A 7,500-nucleotide genomic window follows, 5' to 3' on the forward strand; every position below is an offset into this window, starting at 1 on the left:
AGCCATCCGCTCGGCCAGCGACAGGATCTCCGCGACCGTGACCGGCCTCAGAGCCTCGTGTGAGGCAGCACACGCTTCGATGTCTGGCCACTCAAATGCTGGATGCTCCGGAAACAGCGCGTCGACGATCGGGTCGAGTACGGCTCGGTCCGTTTCCGGTGGCGCCCTGCTGCGCAGTTTCGCTCGCACCACTTTGTACCCGAGTCCGAACACCTCAGCTTCAACACAGTCGATCAGCTCCTGGAGGCTGCTTTCTTTGCTGCTCTTTATTTCAGCCTTCAGCAGACGGCGGCAATCCTGCAGCCTGGCAGATGTCGCTGCACGCTCCGACAGTTGGGCTCGGCAATGAGCGGCCTCCGCTGCTTCGCACTCCTCCCTCAGGCGCTCGATCTCTGGAGACCACCAGTACATCTGGGGCTTGCGGTGGAAAGTGGCCCCATGCACTCTCTCCATGGTCTCATCGCACGCCTGGGTGAGTCCGCCGATCAGCCCCTCCGGTGTATCGACCTGTTCGAAGTGGCCGTGTGTGAGGGCGATGTCGAAGCACCTCCTGTCGAATTGCGCCGTCTTCCACCGGGTCCCGGCGTGTCTGGCTGTCCCATCGCTGGCTGCTGTCCGGCTTCGCTGCTGCTGGCCTCGTCGCGTGGAACGTTGACCCGGTACGTCCACCTGAAACTCAACGTAGGCGTGATCGCTACCGGAGAATCGGCTCAGCACTCGCCATGAGCCCGGCCTCGCGATGGATGGGCTAGCGAATGTAACGTCGATCACGCTTTCTCGCGCCGCCCCGTTGCCCTTGAACGTGGGCACGTTGCCACGGTTGAGCGTCTGCAGCGACAGCTGCTCCACCACACTCAGGAGATCCTGCCCCTTCTGGGTAGTGCGCGCGCTCCCCCATTCCTCGTTCCACGCATTAAAGTCGCCGGCCAGGACGGATGTTGTGTGTCCGACGAGCGACATTTCCACCGCACCGAGGAAGCTCTCGAATTCCGCGGGACCGCTGCTGGGGGACACGTAACAGCTGGCAAACGTGACTCCTGCTATGGTGGCCACCACTAGTCCCGGGGCGACGCTCCCCCACAAACGCTGAATTGGATAGGCGCCCGTTGCGATGATCGCCACGCCCTGCTCCACATCAACGGCCCACCGCGGGTCGTCGCGAGGCGGCCGATACAGCTCGCAGGCGAGCACCACCTGAACCTCGAGCTCGCGAGCCGTCTGCAACATCAGGTCTTGTGCTGCCTGACATCGCCCGAGGTTCACCTGCAGCACTCTCAGCGCCGGCACGTCGGGTGTCCCACCCGATGCGGTCCCCCGCAGGCGGCACAGCAGACCTCCGCCGTGCAGCTCTTCGCCTGATGGTCCGGCTTCCCGCAGCGAATGCAGCAAGCCGAGCGATCCGTCTCGCTCTTGCACGCCGCCCGGATGTGCCCCGTCTCCAGGCACCTGAAGCAGCGTTGCTGACGCGCCTGCAGTTGCGTCACTTGCTCGATCAGGCAAGACGTGAACTTGATCTTCACGTGCTCGCCCACCAGCTTCTCCGCTACCTTGACCGGTACCCGTACCATCGCCACCTTCGTGCTGTCCCACGCAGGTCGCAGACGAACCGAGGTCTCCTCCACGGTGATATGGCACAGATTGGACAGTGCCATCGCCACATCGGCCTCCTTCGCTAAAGGGTCGATCGCCAGGATTTTTATTTCCGCAGTAGGCGTCACCAGCCGAGCTGAGGCCGACAGTTCCGCCTTGTCGCAGACCTCTTTGATGGTCTGCAGAACTCCTGCAGCGTCCGCGCCTTCATTAAGCTCCATCACCAACCTGGAGCGTGTGGTGCGTCGTCCTACACCTAGGGCCTCCTGGTGCTTCTCCATTTCTGGAGCCGCTCGCACCGCCTGGTATACCTCCAGCCAGGTTTGCCCCTCGCCTGGGGCGATTTCTACTGCGTCCGGCTTCGCTTTACGCTGCCGCTGGCGCTGTCCTCCCCGTTGTGCTGCAGGCTGGCTGCGCCGAGCCTGTTGTCCCTGCTGTTGCTGGGGCTGCTGTCTTGATGGCCCAGCGAACGCCTGTCGCTGAACCTCCGCCCGTCGTTGCGGTAGTTCCGGCCACTGCTGCTGCTGTTGCTGCTGCTGCTGCTGCTGCTGTCGGCTCGTTGTTTGGCGTGCTGGTTTGCGACGCACCACCTCAGACCAAGAGCCGCCTTCCTGGTCCGGAAGTGGAGCTGCCGTTGCCATCGCCGCTCCTTGCTGGTGCTGCTGCTGCCTCCACTGCTGCTGCTGCTGCTGCTGCTGCTGCTGCTGCTGCTGCTGCTGCTGGTGCTGCTGCAGGTGCTGTTGCTGCTGCTGCTGTTGCTGCTGCTGCCGCCCTGAACGCTGGCCACCCCCGTAGCCTAGCGTCTGCGCCAGCAGTTCTTGGAAGCTGGCGCGCTCCTCCTTCAGCTCGTGGCGCAGACGCTCGTTTTCCTCACGAGCCACCGTCTCACGCATGCGGGCTTCCTCCCTGACCAGCTTCGTCTCCTGCCTGGCCTGTTCTGCCATCGCCTCCATCTGCTGCCGGAGCATCGTTATCTCCTGCTGCAGACCGGCGATCGTTGCACGCAGCTGTTCATTGGACAGCGACGAATCGTTCAGGAGCTGTCGGAGCTCCGCCATGTCCGAGATTCCCTGCTTCGTTGCCGTCGCCGAGACTCGCGTAAGCATAACTTTCGGCTCAACAGCCGAAAGGGACCGCCCCACCCTTTCGTCGGTGGACTCCGACCTGAGTCGCGTGGTGCGAGTTGTCGCCATTACTGACGCCCCACTTCAACTCTCCCTTGCGGGAGGACGCTAATAGCGGGCCACGGAGAGGTTTTTCCGGCCTGGTGAGGTGGGGGAAGATGGTAGGAGGACGAATGGGTGCGCGTTGAACTCGCCTCGTCGAGCCTCTTCTTTTGATACCGCACTTTGTGGGGTGGCGATAAAATTTTCCGCGGAAAATCGCGAAAAACCGCTTCCTGGGTGGTTTTTCCGCCCTAGGGGGGTGGGAGTGGGTGGTATGGTGGTGGGGGGGTATTTTCCCGACTCCTCTCTTGAAAACTCGTCGTTTGATACCCCGCACGACGGTATCAGGGCGAAAATTTTCTTCTTCGGAAAAACGCTTTTCCGCCCGTATCTTTCTGGATGTTGCGAAAATCGCTTTTCCGGCGATGGTTTTCGATGTGAAAATTCACCCCGCAACTTTCTTCCAAACACCCGGGAGCTCTACCTCCGCTCCTTGGCCGGGAAAATCGCGGAAAACCACTTTTCGCGGGGGTTTTCCGGGGCTGGGTGGCGGGTGGGTGGTGCTAGGGGGGGGAAACCGCGTTTCCCCCACTCCTCTTTCCGAGACGCGTCGTTAGACACCCCACACGATGGTATTGGGCCGAAAATGTCACACACACACAAATCTCACACACACGTAAAGAGCGGTGAAATTTCGTCCGGGAGTGCCCCTCCGGGAGCGCTAGCGCTCCAGCAGGGGGTGATTCGTCCGGAAGTTTTTTCCTCGCTCTTTTTCACACACACGCCGCCATTTTCGACGAGCACGTGGTTTTATTTGTTCGCTAATAACTCACTGAGTTTTCGTCCGATTGACACGAAATTTTCAACACTTATTCTTTACCGCAGAGCGCAACTTTTAAAACACCTTCCAGCCGAATCGGTTCGCAATGTTCGGAGTTATACAGGTGTGAAATTTCACCACAAAAACACCTGCCGTTCCGCGAACTCCATCAATTCGGCCAATGTTTCTTCACCAAAAGGTGTGGCCTGGTGAGGCCCACAAAGTGTCTTTATCACTTTTTCGATAAATTCACTCTTTCGCACAATATATCACAAAAACCGTTTTGTTTAATAACACACACAAGGGGGGGCGTGGGGCCACCAAATTCGCAGGGGGGGTTCCAGAGGGTACCTCCAACTTTACTGCAAACTTTCGCACCGGTCAAGCGCAAATTGCGGCACTTTTGCTCTGAAACACGGAGGAACGCGGATTTCCGTCTGCTCTCTCTGGAGGCTCGCACCAGACTACACACAGGGATAACTGGCTTGTGGCCGCCAAGCGTTCATAGCGACGTGGCTTTTTGATCCTTCGATGTCGGCTCTTCCTATCATTGTGAAGCAAAATTCACCAAGCGTAGGATTGTTCACCCTTTCAAGGGAACGTGAGCTGGGTTTAGACCGTCGTGAGACAGGTTAGTTTTACCCTACTGGTGTGTGCTGTTTGCCGCTATCTTAACGGAATTCCTGTGCAGTACGAGAGGAACCACAGGTACGGACCACTGGCTCAATACTAGTTCGACCGGACTTTGGTATGACGCTACGTCCGCTGGATTATGCCTGAACGCCTCTAAGGTCGTATCCAATCCGAGCTGATAGCGCTTCTCAAACCCATTAGGTGATCGGAAGCTAGCGGGCTTAACAACCCTCCGAGATCCGTCGGTGCTGCCCCGCGCACACTGACGTCTCATCCCCGCTATAGCACTAGACTGAGCCGCAACGGGCGGGAGCACGCTGCACGTGGAAGTACCTTACCACAGGGAACCCTGGTGGCTGTGTTTCCGTCGACCGTGGATACAACTAGTTTCGACACCTTCGACCGCCCGCAAACGACGGGACTACAGGCTGGGAGCTGCGAGTTGTAGAGATGCGTTCGCATCGATCCTCTCAGGCGACCCATGCTTGCTGGTGCTCGCGTTCACTTTGGGAATGGAGTGTTCGCGAGAGTGATTGTTGTGTTGTGTGTGTACAGTTGGTGCTTGCGTGCACTCCCATAGTGGAGTGTTCGCGAGCTTAAAACGCTAAGTCCCGATTAATACTCTCCTCGCAACATTATGTGCGTGGCTCCACGCCAAGTGGGATTAGCGGTGCGAAACGCGATTGGTAAAGTCGATGGTGATGTGCGTACCAACAGGCGATTTGTTAAGTCAAATGCGAACTGTGGTGCAACAGGCAATGTGTGTTTATTATCAGGTGTTGTTGGAAGTCAATACGATTTGACTTTCAAAAATTTTTCTAAGTCCCGATTTTTTTTCTCGTCGAGTAACTACAATGCACTATTTCTATCGCAGCGGACTTGCGGTTCATGGCCTTAATGATCGCGAACGAACACGTATTCGCAAAAAAATTTTTGTATGAAAAAGTCACCACTCGGGTACCTCCATACAAAAGTACCAAGTTCGGGTCGAGTGGTCGATGGACGTCGAAGGTGAAAATTTTTCATCATCGAAAATTTTTTCCAAAGTTGAAGCAATTGGGCCCTAGAGTATGAAAAGTGAAACCACGGATCGATATGAGAAATAAAAATTTTTGTATGAAAAAGTCACCACTCGGGTACCTCCATACAAAAGTACCAAGTTCGGGTCGAGTGGTCGATGGACGTCGAAGGCGAAAATTTTTCATCATCGAAAATTTTTTCCAAAGTTGAAGCAAATGGGCCCTAGAGTATGAAAAGTGAAACCACGGATCGATTTGAGAAATAAAAATTTTTTGTATGGGAGGGCCCCTGCTAGAACATTTTTCCCAAGTGCGACCATTTTACCCAGTGAGTCAAAAAAAATTTTTTTCACGGTGACTCAAAACTTCAATATTAGACTCCCCTGAGTATGAAAAGTGAAACGAAAATCATTTTTGAGAAGAAAAAATTTTTGTATGGGAGGGCCCCTGCTAGAACATTTTTACCAAGTGCGACCATTTTACCCGGTGAGTCAAAAAAAAATTTTTGTATGGGAGGGCCCCTGCTAGAACATTTTTCCCAAGTGCGTCGATTTTGGGTCACCGACACAAGCTCGGGTCAAAAAATTTTTTTTTTCACCGTGACTCAAAACATCAATTTTAGACTCCCCTGAGTATGAAAAGTGAAACGAAAATCATTTTTGAGAAGAAAAAATTTTTGTATGGGAGGGCCCCTGCTAGAACATATTTCCCAAGTGCGTCGATTTTGGGTCGCCGACACAAGCTCGGGTCAAAAAATTTTTTTTTTCACGGTGACTCAAAACATCAATTTTAGACTCCCCTGAGTATGAAAAGTGAAACGAAAATCATTTTTGAGAAGAAAAAAATTTTGTATGGGAGGGCCCCTGCTAGAACATTTTTCCCAAGTGCGTCGATTTTGGGTCGCCGACACAAGCTCGGGTCAAAAAAATTTTTTTTTCACGGTGACTCAAAACATCAATTTTAGACTCCCCTGAGTATGAAAAGTGAAACGAAAATCATTTTTGAGAAGAAAAAAATTTTGTATGGGAGGGCCCCTGCTAGAACATTTTTCCCAAGTGCGTCGATTTTGGGTCGTCGACACAAGCTCGGGTCAAAAAAATTTTTTTTTCACGGTGACTCAAAACATCAATTTTAGACTCCCCTGAGTATGAAAAGTGAAACGAAAATCATTTTTGAGAAGAAAAAATTTTTGTATGGGAGGGCCCCTGCTAGAACATTTTTCCCAAGTGCGTCGATTTTGGGTCGCCGACACAAGCTCGGGTCAAAAAAATTTTTTTTTCACGGTGACTCAAAACATCAATTTTAGACTCCCCTGAGTATGAAAAGTGAAACGAAAATCATTTTTGAGAAGAAAAAATTTTTGTATGGGAGGGCCCCTGCTAGAACATTTTTCCCAAGTGAGTCGATTTTTGGGTCGCGACACAAGCTCGGGTCAAAAAAAATTTTTTTTTCATGGTGACTCAAAACATCAATTTTAGACTCCCCTGAGTATGAAAAGTGAAACGAAAATCATTTTTGAGAAGAAAAAAATTTGTATGGGAGGGCCCCTGCTAGAACATTTTTCCCAAGTAAATTCGATTTTACCCGGTGAGTCAAAAAATTTTGAAAAAAATATTTTGCCAAAATCGTGTTCATTGCCTATTATAAGGGACCAGGTCAGCTCACACGCATTTTTGGAGACCATATGGAAAGTGCGTCTGGGATTGCGGAAATTAAGTTTAGAGTGTTAAATGATGGTTTCGCAATCCCGAAAGGCTCAAAATCCACCCTAAGGTCCCCTGGGTGAAATGTGGTTTCCAAGGTGTGAGCGCTATCGGTGATAGAGTTGGAATGTGATTTCCAGAGCGCAGGGCGACTGGGCTTAGAGCGAAAATCATAGACAAGGGTAAGTATTGGACTGAACGACTCGAAGCAAACGAAAATCATAGACAAGGGTAATGGACTGAACGACTCGAAGCAAACGAAAACCACACACAAGAGTAATGGACTGAACGAATCGAAGCAAACGAAAATCACATACAAGAGTAATGGACTGAACGAATCGAAGCAAACGAAAAACCACAGACAAGAGTAATGGAGTGAACGAATCGAAGCAAACGAAAACCAAAGACAAGAGTAATAGAGTGAACGAATCGAAGCAAACGAAAACCACAGACAAGAGTAATAGAGTGAACGAATCGAAGCAAACGAAAGTCATGGACAAGAGTACTGAAAATCGGACCAAACCTCTAGAAGCACACGAAAATCATGGACAAGAGTACTCAAAAACACG

Source organism: Anopheles moucheti (assembly GCF_943734755.1).
Source record: "Anopheles moucheti chromosome X unlocalized genomic scaffold, idAnoMoucSN_F20_07 X_unloc_3, whole genome shotgun sequence".
Lineage (NCBI taxonomy): Eukaryota > Metazoa > Arthropoda > Insecta > Diptera > Culicidae > Anopheles > Anopheles moucheti.